The sequence below is a fragment of the Pleurodeles waltl genome, chromosome 3_1, assembly GCF_031143425.1.
Source record: "Pleurodeles waltl isolate 20211129_DDA chromosome 3_1, aPleWal1.hap1.20221129, whole genome shotgun sequence".
Classification (NCBI taxonomy): Eukaryota; Metazoa; Chordata; class Amphibia; order Caudata; family Salamandridae; genus Pleurodeles; species Pleurodeles waltl.
This window is the reverse complement of record NC_090440.1, coordinates 999,708,251-999,723,573: the sequence shown is the minus strand read 5'-3', so window position 1 is coordinate 999,723,573 and position 15,323 is coordinate 999,708,251.

The window sequence follows — 15,323 nt, the reverse complement described above, 5'->3', positions numbered from 1 at the left end:
GTGTTGTGCTGTGACTCAAGATCCTGTACTGGGGGCACAAAATGGTTGCCACTGTCCTAGGGACAGAGGATAGGGGGCAAATGGCTGCCTGTGAGGTTGAGGCAACCGGGCTGGGAGGTCTTGATGTGGGCACAGTGAGATTCACTGTAGGGGTCTGACAAGGTTATCCAGGTGGGCCAGAACCGTTCTCCATGTCCAGGAGTGTCGTCATTACTGAGGGCTTCATCCAGGGGTATATTGGCAGTCTCATAGATACAATGGTACTGGTGGTATTGTGACATCTACCTCGAAATGTTTACAGTGACATTTTGCAAAACCGGTGTACATAGTTGATTTGCAGGTGATCCAGTTGTGATAGGTAGTCATGATATTGGTTGTATTGAGCTGACATTTGTGAAGCATACTAAATCCATTAAAGTCCAGAAGTTGCTGAATTCTGACGTTCAATTGCACTTGGGAGGATGGGCAGAGATTTACATCTTGCCAGAAGTGCAGGCAAAGGAGTGGCTGGGCAGAATGAGGCTTTGACCATTTTGAGGCCTAGTTGAATGTTATGCAGGGCGACCAAGGAGTTTCTTGTATATGCGATTGGAGTCATCATGTGGTCAGCGCATTGTAAATGTGTCTGCAGCCAATAGCATTATGGTGATGCATCTTGAGGCCTTCTTGATCATTTATGTTGCACACTGTGTGAGCTGTCCTTCCTGTCCTCAATAGTTTCATCTTGGCTTACACTTCAAGGTAGAGCTAGGTGGCCAGCCACATCCATGAGTTTAGTGTGATCTATATCTTGGTCCCTCCCAGGTGAATAAACAGGATTTGAGAGTGATCAGGCCAGGATTTTTGGACAAGTGACTACTGTTCTGCTATTTGGATTCACTTGAACAGTGCCTCCTGGGAGTTGCATTCAGGTCACTCCCCTAGCTCCTGACATTAGACAAATGTGATCCTTCCAGATGAGTAAACTTCCTTTGCGAGTTCACTAACAGATGTATTGGGGCAGGTGCACACTGGGCTGGTGATTGGAGGTAGCAAAACAGGGCACATTGGGATTACATTCAGGTCACTCCAGCTAGTTGCCAACATTAGATAAATGTGATCCTCCCAGGAGAGTACACTTCCCTTGTGGGTTTACAAACAGGGGTATATGGACAGGTGTACACTGGGCTTGTGTTTGGAGTGGGAGAGACAGAGCCTCCTGCCCTTAGCAATCATATCACTCCCTCTACTTCATATACTTGAGAAATATCTCCCCCCCCTCCCAGGTCAGTACACTTATTTTGGGATATCCCAAACAAGAGTCTTTGGAGAAGAGGAGACTGGAATGGTGTTTGGAGTGACAGTAAGGGAGCCTCCAGTGAGTTGCAGGATTCTAACTCCCTGTACTAGACACACTGTACAAATGGTATCCTCCCAGGTGAGTACACTTCAATTGAGAGTTAAGACACAGGGGGTCCTTGGACAAGCGAACACCATATTAGTGTTCTGTTTTCTAGAAACAGGACCTCCTGACATTGGCAGTCATGTAACACACTATACTACACAAACTGTACAAATGGTTTCCTCCCTGGTGAGTACACTTCAATAGAGAGTTAAGACACATTGGTCTTTTGAGAGGAAAACAGTGGTCTACTGTTTGGATTGAAGGGACAGTGCCTTCTGTGAGCTACAGTCCTGTCACTCTCACTACTCCCCAATACTTCACAAATGTTATTCCCCCAGGTGAGTAAGCTTCATTTAGGAATTGACTAACAGTGGTCTTTGGAGACAAGACCACTGTGCTGGTATATGAAGTTACAGATACAGGGTCTGCTGTGAGTTGCAATCATGTCACTCACACACTCCTGCTCAATGATGTCCCCTCAGTGAGCACACTCCACTTGAAAATTCAATACCCGATGTATTTGAGCAAGTAAGATTGTTCTGGTGTTACAGTAACAGTACTTGCTGGGAGGTGTAGTCATGTCAGTCCCTTTACTACACAGACTATAGAAATGTTATCTTTCCATGTGAGTGCACTTTAATTGGGAGTTGACAAAGATCTTTGGAGCAGAAAACATTGGGCTGGGTGAGTGGAGTAACAGTAACAAAGCCTCCTGGCCTTAGCAGTCATGTCAGTCCCTATACTACATACAGTATACAAATGTTATCCTCCGAGGTGAGTACACTTCAATTGGTAGTTGACTAACAAGGGTCTCTGGTGCAGAGGACACTTGCTGAGTGGAGTAACAGAAAACTGTGCCTGCTGGGAGTTGTAGTCACGTCAGTCCCTGTACTACACACAGTATACAAATGTTATCCTCCCAGGTGAGTACACTTTAATTGGAAGTTGACAAATAAGGGTCTTGTGAACAAAGGGCACTGTGCTGGCTGAGTGAAGTAGCGGTAACAGAGCCTCCTGACCTTAGAAGTCATATCAGTCCCTGTGCTACATACAGTATACAAACGTTATCCTCCGAGGTGAGTATACTTCAAATTGGTAGTTGACTAACAAGGGTCTTTGGTGCAGAGGACACTTGCTGAGTGGATTAACAGAAAACAGTGCCTGCTGGGGGTTGTAGTCATGTCAGTCCCTGTGCTACACACAGTATACAAATGTTATCCTCCCATGTGAGTACACTTCAATTGGGAGTTGACTACAATTGGGAGTGCCCGCCACCGCAACTATGCACTTCTAATACAGTCAGTGGTTGGCTGAGGTGCTGGAGTCCGACCCGCCTTTTTCCGGGTCTCTGCACCGCTGCTGGTCGGACTTTTTTGTTTGGTGGTCGGCGGTCATGCCTGTGTAACTCATAATAGGGCGGTCTGGGAGACCGCCAACATGGCGGTCTTTTCAGGACTGCCAACATGGCGGTCTGGTGGTCCGACCGCCAAACTCATAATTAGGCCCTAAGCCTTCCCTTCAAGAATAGACAAGCAAGTAAAATCCCTATTTTTTCAAAATGAGGACATTGATTGTGTTCTGCAGAGTAAGTATAATTTCTGTAGATTTATCACAGTGGGGTTTAGTGAATTAACTGATTACTTCTTCACCCACTAAAAAGCCTAACCTTTCTCTTGATTGGTCCAGCATGGGTCTCACCTCATCGCTGCACTTATTTTCCTTTATTAGTAGCACATGATTGTTCTAATGAGCTGAATGAAGATGAGGAGCCGTGAAGTTTTTGAACTGTCTGTAAGTCCTCCTAAATTCCTTTCTCATGTTATAGTGCACTTGAGGCGGACTCCTTCAACAGGTGCCGCACATTGTGATTTCCCTTCGTATCTACATACTGTAATGAGTTTGCTGTTACGAGAGTGCTGATCCTGAAATATCTGCTATTTTCCCTTCCACTTCTGGGCCCAATGTAATTAGGAGGCTGAGATTTCATGCTACTGTGTGAGATATTCCTCTCTTGACTCACCACCGTTGACAACCTATTTCAAATGACATAATACATGACTTATGAGTTCCCTAACCTATTGCTAGGAACAATCCTGTCAAGCCCTGCTCTACCTCCTCCAACATAGCCTCCCATAAAGAAAAGAGTACTAAATATTGTCCTGTGTTTCTTGCCAGACATCTCATTGTGTGACTCTGACATGATACCCCTTACACACAGACTCCCTTGTACCTACTTTCTAGTGACAGCATGCTCAAAACTCAGTAGTTAAATGCTGTTACTCTGTTCAGATGAATGCAGCCTTGTAATGATTTGTATGTAAGAAAGGCCAGTTAACAGATTTGCTCACATTCATTTTATTAAATATAAAGTCAGCAGCACCCCAAATTCTGTTATTATTCTTACTACGATAAAAAAAGAGATGGTGTTATTGAAAATATGGAAAAAAGGAGAAGGCCCACCTTTGCTAATGCATGAATTAGGAGGAAAATGTGCAGAATCTTACATGGTTAGAGAAGAGTACTGGCCTAAAATGTTCATGATGTCCAAATAGAGAGCCAAGGATGGATAGAATGCTGGGGTGCAAGGACAGGGGCGAGCAGAAACATTTATTCATAATGCAGCTGGAAGTAGAATGCTACAACATGAAAGCTTGAGCCATAACCTGATAACACGCTCACAGGGAGGGCGTACATTCTGATCCACATTCACAAAGGAAGTGTACATCATGTTGGCTTTTGAAAGGGAACACAATAAACTTTGATGCCTGAAGGCCAGCAGCTGTGCGAGGGAAGATAGACAGAAGTGTTTCCAAGCGTGGACCTAGCTGAGGAAAGACATACTGATAGGCTTCAGAACGTGAGATCAAAAGCACAGTGATTATTAGCAAATGTATCCATAACAGATGTGTAACCTTTGCTTCCCTGTAAAAGCGTAATGAGTTGCTTTCCTAAGGAGAAATATTGCTATGTGCTAAAATAAGTAGAGATAACAATGTACCAAGTAAGCGCCTAAATTAATATGCATGACAAGTGATAAGACTCATTCTAGGTATTTTGAGACTATAAAGATGTTGTTCGTGATGACGAAGTTGAGTGTGGTATCAGTCGCTGAGCTGAGCTGCCCTCCCGGCCGTGATTCACAAATGCCCATATTATTTGCCAAACAGAGTTGTGTCGTTTTTTCATTTCCTGACTCCACAACAAAGGATGTCAGGATACATCCGCCTCACTCAATGAATATTCCTGAACTGACTCTTTAGCTCTCTTTTAACCCCAACCTTGCTCCAGGATCCTCCTTTTCACCACATCTGATACAGTGGAAACCTGTCTAATGCGCTCTGGACAATCCTCAGTAAAAATTGGTGATGGAAAGGTCATGGTTATCTCTTCTAACAAGACCTAGGAAGTCAGTTCTGCCCTTTCTGTTTTGATCACTGTTCCCCCACTCCTGCCTAACCCCGTTATTCCTCACAAACACCCTTACATTCCAATAAGTATAATGGACTCATAAGACAATGGGTGTCAGCTCCCTGGCCATATTAAGAATGGTGCAGGCCAGGTATCTGCACAGTAGTAATACCTATTTGGCATTTTTTCTGGTATTTAGCTTTCCCAGCTTGGTGCAGGGCAGTGCCTGAATCTATATGAACATTAATAAGAAAAGTCTGATTCTTGGTGTGGCCCAGGAAGATGGAAAGTTGGGTGGTGGACCATATTCTGTGAACTGGAAAGATCAATTGTGATTTAGGCCTTCCATATTACCTTGACCTCAGAGGACTCATCAATTCTAAGTCTGGGGCCTGAAGAGCAGTTTCCTTTAACTCATACCTAAAATAATGTGTGTCGCAGCCCACATTTAAAATGAGAGGGGGATATGCACTACAAATCCCAGACCTACAAGAGCTGGAATGTCTCCCCAAAAACAAAACAAATTGTCTTCTTGGTTGATGTTTTTGCTGATGCCAGCAAAAGAAACAAGCATTTGCAATGCAATAGGTCTCGCATTTGCTCAAGTCAGAGCTATTAGCGTTGTAAATTCCTAACTGGACTTTTCTTGCCACATAAATTGAAAATGAAAAGTAAAACAGTTGACATAAGCGAACCGATTCAAAGTGCCATGGCCGCCATGAGGATGAGCACGAAGGAGAGCCACAAAAAGAAAAAGAAGTTTGCTCACAGTCAAACATATCGGCAAGCGTGCAATTATCCATGTAACAGGGGCAGTCTTTAAGGCAGTAACAAAACCACCCCAAGGAGGGACAATCGTAAAGTATTTACTAATGAAGATAAAGGATTTTTGAAAGGCAAGTGTAGGAGGTTGGTCTGGTTTGTATTGGGTACCAAAGGTACTTACAACTTATACCAGGTCCAGTTATCCCTTATTAGTGAAATGTAGTCAGTGTCTAGCAGCTAGGCTGTCTAGAGGTAGCTTGTAGCAAAGCAGGCAAGGCTGAACTAGGAGACATGCAAAGCTCCTGCAATACCACTGTAGTCACATAGTACTTACACACATGAAAGACAATACTCAGTGTTACAAAAATAAAGGTACATTATTTTAGTGACACAATGCCAAAAATACCTCAGAGACTATTCTCCCTTAGGAGGTAAGTAATATACATAATATATACACTAGTAACCAAAAACTGGTAAGTAAATAGTCAGAAAACAGTGCAAACAGTGAAAATGACAAAAATACAAAAACACAGCACTCTCAAAACAACATAATTTATGCATTGTGCTGATATGTTGTGGTTTAACCTTTTGCATTGCAGAGTTCAATCTTGAAAACTTATTTTTAATATGCTTACAAATACTTTTCCTTTGCAATGTATTGCTGCAGGTTTTCAGAGTGTGTTAGGGTGTGGTCCCTTTCCAGGGCCTTCCAGAGACTTTCCCTGCAACATGCCTGGGCGTGGTTCTGGGCTGGGCCAAGACTCTATAAAAGAGAGCCAGCCCAACTCCCAGTGCTCACTATTCAGAGGTCCCGGTGCAGAGCAGCAGCTTCTTCCTGAGCTCCTGTCCCGGCGGCCTATTTGGATCTTCCAGTCTTCTGCCCTTCATCCTTCAGTGGTGATCATTGTTCCAGGCGGTAAGACGGTAGTTGGACTATCCCGACACCGTTATTTAGAATTTTCATATTCTTGGTTTAATTCTTAAATGAGTAACAGATTACTTGAGCGCTACCATTTCTTGACATTTATATCGTAGTTTACAAATAGGCAAGACGCGCAATTTGTTTCATAAAGGTCTGACTTTGTTATTCATTGCGTGCTACCATTTCTTGACATTGGCATGGTGGCTTAAGAATCGGCAAGACGCTTGATTCCTTTTATGGTGTTTAAACATTGTTGTCCATTGCGCGCTACTATTTCTTGACATTTACATGATGTTTTACGAATTGGCAAGACGCGCAACTCGTTTCATGAGCATTTAGCTTTGTTGTTTATTGCGCGCTACCATTTCTTGACATTTACATGGTGGCTTAAGAATCGGCAAAAGAAGCGCGATTCGTTTCATTGTACTTTGATCTTGTTATTTATTGTGAGCTGTTAATTCTTGACATTTACATCGTGTTTTACGACTCGGCAAGACGCGCGATTCGATTAATGGTGATTTGACTTTGATATTCATTGAGTGCTACCATTTCTTGGTATTTTACATGGTGACACTCGAATCGGCAAGACGCACGATTCTCTCCTCGAGTTTAATTCATGTTGTTTATTGTATACCACTATTCTAAGATATTTATATATAATATTCGAGTTGACAAGTTATGTGATTTGTTTCCTTAATCCATATTGTGTTATTCATGGTGCACAATCCTTTTATGGTGTTTACTATATATATATATCTGCGATATGCGCAATTTGCGTTGAAACATTTTAAGAGTACACAGAAGGCCAGAGTTTCTAGATGCAATATTGTATGGTCCTAGTATACATTCTCAAAACAGGATTTATATGACTGGTTTAAAATTTAGTTAGAATGTTTTTCTGATTCTCATGTAAAGGAAAGTACTTGAATAAGAAAGTTTTCATTTAATTCATCTTGATTCCCCTACAGGTATCCGGCCATCTTGAAACTTAGTCATTTTAAACTTAACTCTTAGATTGCTCATGTTTTCAGAGTGACTAGGCTTAGAATCATAGTCTAGTACTGATTTCAGGAGATATAATTTTCTTATTGTGTGTTCTAACTACAGGTCTCCTTCCCAGCTGTTCCCTTCCTAATCCCCTCTTCCCCTTTTGAACTCTCTCAGTCTCTGTGATTTATCTATCAGAGTCTTGGAGCAGTTCAGTGGTGGACGGGTTGGGAACGTGCACAGACCCCGAGGATCTGGTGACTCTGACAGAATAGTGAGCCCACAAATTATTATCCTCCTGGCTTGTGTATGTTCTCAGCATGGCCACGCTAGACGAGTTAGTCAAGGCTATCACCCAGCTCCAAGCAGAGGTGGTATCATCCAAAGAATTGACAACTAGCTTAGCAGAGAGAGTGAGTCAGTTGCAAGATAAGGTAGAGAAGAAGGAACAAAGTCCCACAGGTGTGTCTTAGCCAGGTACTTCTTCTCAGGCTTCTGGAAGTAATCCGATTTCCCTAAATGTTCCTTCTGCAATTCCTTTAGCTCCCCCAGAACGTTTCTCAGGTGACCCTTTGAAAGCGCAATCTTTCCTGGTTCAAGTGGAACTACACTTCACCTGCAGACCAAATACTTTCCCCGATGCCAAGTCCAAAGTAGCTTTCTTGTTATCATATCTGTCTGGTGATGCAGCTACTTGTGCAATTCCCCTTGTGCGTAAAAATAGTCCCTTGTTGTACAACTGGAGAAATTTTGTTCGTGAATTTGAGAGAGTTTTGATCGTAGAACTGTAACACAGTCAGCAGATCGTGAATTATTAGATTTACGCCAAGGGAATCAAGACCTAGTGTCGTATTTAGCCAACTTTAACCGGTTGGTTGCCGAGACATCCTGGCCTGAAGAAAAACAAGCGGTCTTGTTTTACAAGGGACTCAAAAAGGAACTAAAAGATATCTTAGCGCTAATCGACCCACAACCTACAGACTGTCAAGAATTAATAAATCTTGTCTTGAGACTTGATCATCGTTTAGCAGAACGTAAAGGAACGCGCAAAAAGATTGAAAAATATTCATGGCGCGTTCATGATAACAGAGACTCAAGAACTCCGAAAGAAAGAACGCCGGAACCGATGGAAATTGGAACCATCAGAAGACCTTTGACCAAAGATGAAAAGGACCTACGCAGAAAAAATGGACAATGTCTTTATTGTGGGCGAAAAGGTCATTTTGCCAAAGATTGTCCAATCAAACTAAAGAACAAGCAAGGTCCAGTTCAGAAGGTCGCAGCTAGTAAACCTAGTCACAGTTTTTCTTCTGATGGTTGGAGCACTGATGAAGAGCGATCACAACCTTATTATAACTTCCCTCAATACCATCCTGGTCAATCGTTAGCATGGCAACAACCCTTCCCCTTCTACCAACCCCGTCCCATGTTACCATACTTTCCTTTTTTAGGCCACAGCAGGGGCAGAGGCAGAAGGCGAGGAAGAGGCAGGAGAGTCCACTGGTCTCAGGAAGAACCACAGATGGTAACTCGGAGTCAGGGCAAAGTCCAACAGACAAAGACTTAGGGGGTCATTCCGACCCCGGCGGGCAGCGGAAACCGCCCAATCACTGCCCCGCGGTCAAATGACCGCGGGGAGCATTCCAACTTTCCCGCCGGCCCAGCTGGAAAGCCCCAGCAAAGATGAAGCCGGCTCCGAATGGAGCCGGCGGATTTGCTGGGGTGCGACGGGTGCAGTTGCACCCGTCGCGATTTTCAGTGTCTGCCAAGCAGACACTGAAAATCTTAATGGGGCCCTGTTAGGGGGACCCTGCACTGCCCATGCGATTTGGACAAGCTTGTGGAAGAGGTCCTACCCCTGCATGAACAGCTCCATGGTGCACCAGAAGGGAAGGGAAGTACAAAGCAATACCAATGTTTGAAATGTTGAGTGCATGATGATATTCAGGAAATGTGGTTGAATTAAGGTTTTGGATAATATGTGTGGGTAGATAGACATGTGCTTAGATAGATTGTGAATCCTGATACATAATATGGAGAGTGTGAAGAATGTGCCCTGACAAACCTACAAACTGTATAACTAGAAACTTGAAGGTGATGTGGTAAATACTTCAACACTTATACCATGTTTTAAGACATGCTTGTGGTCGTCATATGTTTCTAGTCGACACGTGGTGCTGGATATGCATGTTGTATGCCTGACTCAACTTCACACATGGCCTGACTACAGATTGCCATTCCACATAGACGGGGATGTTGGAGGAAGTGTGGGTATGACTACTTACACTAGCTTTTGTTACACCCTCCTTGTTTTGGTATGGTGCATATGGATGTGACTTTCTCCTCTTGTCTGCGTCATCCAAGCAGGTCAATGCCCATCAGGAAAAATCGGAATTTGGCATGCCGTTGCCAAGAAAGTGCGGACCTTGAGAGTCTATATCCTGCGGAGCACCCACTGTCGGAAGCAGTGGGAGGACCTGAGATGTTGGGCCCCGAAGATCGCAGAGGCCCAGCTGGGGAATGTCCTCCCAAGGAGGAAAGGGTGCCGCTCATACCTTGACCCCCCCCCAATGGCTGGCATATTGGCAGTGGCGTACCCTGGGTTGGATGGGAGTTTGAGGGCAGCACAGCAGCCACAAAGGGGAAAGTACTGACTTAACACATTTTCATCCCCAAGACAGGTCAGTGTATGAAGTGATAGAATCTAAGCTGTGACAATGTGGTAAGTGCAAAGGGTCAAAGGTCTCCAAGGAACACATAGATGTACAGTCCTCAACATTGGTACACAGGTGTGCACATTCTATTGTGTATAGGGACATATTACTTTTCTATGTTATCCCATCCGTACAGAACCATATGATGATATATATGTGACTGTGTCATATGTGTACCACTATACAGCTTTCCATACCCTGCTGGTTGTTCCTTCCCACCTACAGATCCATCCCTCCAATATTATGATGGTAGGGTGTCCAGGTCTTTGCCTTCTGTCCATTCTAATATCCCTTGATCCATGTCTATGTGCAACATAGAGTCTGACAATTTAAAGTCTTTCCTACTTTTCTAAAGGTTTCTGATGAGTGACAACTTCACGTGAGGCTGTGATGTGTGTCTGACATTTCATATGCCATTCTTGCTAAACTTACTCAGAGCTGTTAGGAGTTGACCCCTCTGGTAAGTAAGGGCTGTACATTGGCCACTGTTAAGTGACATATGAGTGGACATCCTACATGTAGGTAACCATGAAGGTATTGTCTGACTTCTATTGGATCACACACATTGATACCAGAGATATGAATGTTAGTACCATGTTCTGTAGGTGGTAAGTGGCTACACAGCTATTTCCTTACCCATGGTGTGGTATTCATGATAAGTAAGCCAAGACATCTTCTTAACAGTTACAATCTTTACTGGTTTTTGGCAACATCATGTGTACATTGTAAAGTGTTGTCATAAATCTACATTGTAATGTGTCTTAAACATACTTTTGATTGCTATCTTGGATATGTTTTGATTGCTTTTTGTATGGACACCTATTGTTTGCACGGACTACACTGTGGTGCAGGTGTAGAAGTTCATATATGTACATGTGGGTGGAACAGTATGTGTAGTCAGTCAATTCGCTTGCATCAAGGTGTATGTCTCTATCATGGTAGCCTCAGGTGTGCTTTGTGTCATTGAAATATTTTCTAACCAAATAAAAGACTACTCATATCTGATTTCTGGATAATAATGTTGCCATTCGTCATGATATGATGAACTGTATGTGGCCTTCATGCACATGATAGGCATCCATTATATTTAAAGAGCAGTTATGTTACCTGTGGTTGTTTGTGGATAATGCTCTGGCTAAATAGGTCCTTATAAGTGTGCAAGGCTTTGTTTACAGGTGGACAATGACTAAGATGAGTAGGTTCACATAGTATGTATCATCCTTTTCTACATCACTATTGGTACATGTGTTGGTGACATGTGTTTGTGTTTAGACTATCATACTCCTAATTTGGATATGCTAAACAGAGTTGTTGCATGTTTGTAAATTTAAATTGAGAAGGTTGTGAACTCTGTGATATGAAATGGTTTTGGCTTGTATGCAGCATGCGGTCTTGTGTTTAGCATATGATAAGGTTCCTTTCCTAGTACATGACATCAGGTCACATTGTAAGTCTGTGTAGATTTTGTGTATGTAATATGTGAAAATCAATGTAAACACTATTTCCCATAGCTTGGCTGTTGGTTGACTATGTTGCTGTGGATCGGGACCCAGAATAATGTGCCAAATAAGCTTGACATGGAATGGTTAGTGTCATTGCTCTACTGATATGATGGTATTGTAGGTGTGAGATAGGTGACTTAGCTGATGTGTAAAAAGAACAGAACAAAAAGAACAGTTGATTGACGGAATGTAGACCAAATCAAGCATTTCCCCCCCGAGTCACTGATCTGGGTTTAATCCATCAGTTTTTTTGCTCACCATGCCATTCCAGTTTGGACCTAGGCATATGCAAATCAGTCTTGACCCTGTTCCCAATGGGAACAGTCCAGACCGAACTGCCAGGCCGGGTCCTCCCTGGACCAGGAACAAGCATCCTGGGACCGGTTTCTGGGTATCACCCCTCTTCAGCCAGGCTAACTTGAATCTGGTGGCTTAGTGAGCACGGGATTCATGTCTGGGCACACTCTTCCCACTTGGGGCGACAAATGTAAAAAGAACAGTTGATGGACTAAATGTAGGCCAAATCAGACATTCACCCCAATCATAGATCTGGGTTTAATCCATCATTTTTTTGCTCACCATGCGATTCCAGTTTGGACCTAGCCATATGCAAATCAGTCTTGACTCTGTTTCCCAGTCCAGCCCAGAGAACTGATGGATTAAACCCAGATCTGTGACTGGGAGTGAATGTTTAATTGGTTCCGCATTCTGTCCATCATTTGTGTTTGCTTTTGTCTCCATAAGTGCGCCAGATACACCCAGATGTGGGTCCCGGGCTCACTCTGCCACTGGATTCAAGCTAGCCTGGCTGATGAAGTGTGATACCCTGAAACCAGTTAAGGTTAGACTGTTCCCATGAGGAACAGGGTCAAGACTGATTTGCATATGGCTGGGTCCAAACTGGGGTGGCATGGTGAGCAAATAAACTGATGGATTAAACCCAGATCCGTGACCGGGGTGAATGTTTGACTGGTTCCGCATTCCGTCCATCATTTGTGTTTGTTAGCTGATGTGTGACGTTATTGTCATATAGAGGTGTAGATTTTATCTTGTTGTGATGTGATGTTGACACTAACCTGGTTCTACCTGGGAGTGTAGTACTACTAGATATAATGTTACATATGTGAACGGTGTGATGTTAGTATAACAAAAGAATGTGATGACACTACCTCTCTTTCTGTTTTCCAGCATCAGCATTGGCAGGCGAAGGAGACGGGGCACAGCTGAGTGGGGAAGCTGCTGGCCACAGGACCTTAAGTCATTATACCACCAACAATGAGGGACCCAGTGACCCGGAGGGAGAGGGGAATGCCACTTGGGAGACAGGATCCACCTCATCCTCCTCGGAATCCTCCTCCAGTGGACACTCCCTGGCAATGGCGGACCCATCTGGTGCCACCCCAGCACCATCTCTGTCTGCCATCCCCCTATCACCACCCTCCCTGTAGCTTCCTACCTAGTTGGCTGTGCCAGCTCACCCAAGAGGGTGGGCATCTCCTTTGCCACAGGACCCTCTGCTCAGGCCCCTGTTAGCCTTGCTGCCCTCAGTGAGGAGACTACTGACCTCCTGAGGTTGATCTCCGTGGGTCAGTCGACCATTGTGAATGCCATCCAGGGACTGGCAACTCAGATACAACAGAGTAATGCGTTCCTGGAGGGCATTCACAGTGCACTAGCTGGCCTACAGAGATCCTTTCAGGCTTTGGCCTCCACCCTGGGGGCAGCCAGTCACCCTTTGTCTCCCGTCCTCCCTCCACCTTCCTGTTCCCAATCCCAATCCTCCCTTCTCCAACGCAGCCAAAGCACACAAACAGACAAGCATGTATCCACCTCAACATCCAAGGGTAGCTCAGACAAAGCAAAGGACCACAGGATACACCACTGGCATACACAGAAGCAATATTCAGATGCACACACAGCAACAGTCACAACCTGCCCTGACACCCCCAGCATCACAGACAGCACACCAGACACACCTGCAGACACCACACCAACATTCACAGATTCAGCCACTATACCTATCATACCCACAGAGAGCACCCCAGCAGATCCTCAGACATCCATCCCGGTCACCACACCTGCAGACATCTGAACCACTAACACTCCTACATGCATTACTTCCATCATACCTGCAATCACCACCTCAACAGACAGCCACACACCCACCACACCACCCCCCAACACCTCCACCCCCCTCACCCCAAAACACAAATGGCCTCACTCACTCACGACACCCACCACACCTCCCACAGACATGCACCAAAGACATCCACACTAGAATCTCATACAACCACTCCCTCTCCCTCCACGCCCAAACCCTTTAGCTATGACCATCCCTCTGTGTGTAAAAAAAAAAGCTTTCCTTTCTGAGTTTGCCCTTTTCCTTACTCCTCTCCCCTGTGAAACCCTTAAATGTGTTGTTTCCCTCCCACCTACAAAGCCTCCCTACCCCCTGCAAGTACCCATGCCCATCGCCCATCAAGAAGTGTACCCCTCCCAAAGCCTAAACCTAAACCGCCCCTTCCAAGCCTAAGCCCAAACACCCCCAGAGCAGCACCCACCTAATCATCCATGAGGTGCCTGCCCACCCCCTTGATGCCCCAACCTGTGGTGGTTACATGGCAGTCAGTGGTACCAATATGTGTCGCTGGTCCACAATCCATGGACTATGGACTGGCCTATGACTTTAATCTCATGTTGTGAGAAATATGTTAAGACCAACTAGTTGTTTGTTTCTTGGTTAGATCCTTGTCATGCATTTCCTTTACTTCATTTGAGGTGTTCCTGTCTGACATTGGTTGTGGGTGAGTTTTTGTGTGTAGGGAGTGCTTGTGCTTCCTGTACTGTGTGGGCTATATGTGAGGGTGTGTGCAGTGCTTTTGTCCCCTAGGGATATGGTGTGTGTTGTGTGATGGGTATGCTTCTGTAGTAGACATGTGGTTGTCACTGTATTGTGAGGCATTTGTGTTGATATGTTAATTGTTGTGGTGTGTGGCTTTGTGTGCTTTGACTGTGTGGGTGTGCATGTTATGATAGGTATGATGTGCTGTGTGATGTGTGTGTCGATTGGTAAGTTGTATGTTTGTGTAATTGTGTGTTTGTTCGCTGTTGATTGCACGTTGTGTTGTATGTGTGATGTGTCCTTGGGTAGTGTTTATTGTGAGTGCTTGCCAATGTGTTAATGATTGTGCGGTTGTGGTGTTGTTGTGACATGTTGTATAAGACTGGGCCTGTGCTGTGTTTCTGTGCGTGTTTTTGACGTGTGGTATGTATTGTATTGTAATAATATTTATATAGCGCTTACTACCCCTGGCATCAAAGCGCTTTTTGGTGAGTAGCACTCTTCTCCGGAACCCAAGAGGAATTAGTGGTGGATTAGTATAGCGAATTATGAGTACAGTTTTAGTATTATTATGAGTTAATTTGAGCCGAGGATATGTGAGTTTTTTAGTTGGATTGACTAAAGTAGTGGAGAGAGAGAGGAGGGAAGAATCCAGATGTGTTAATTGGGAGTTTATAGTAATAGGATGAAGCTTGGGATGAGTAAAGGAGAGATGGAGGAGGGAAGAGTCTGTGGAAAGGGTTAGGGAGATCATAGTAGCAGGAGGGGTTTTGGATGAGTCAACGGTGAGATAAATGAG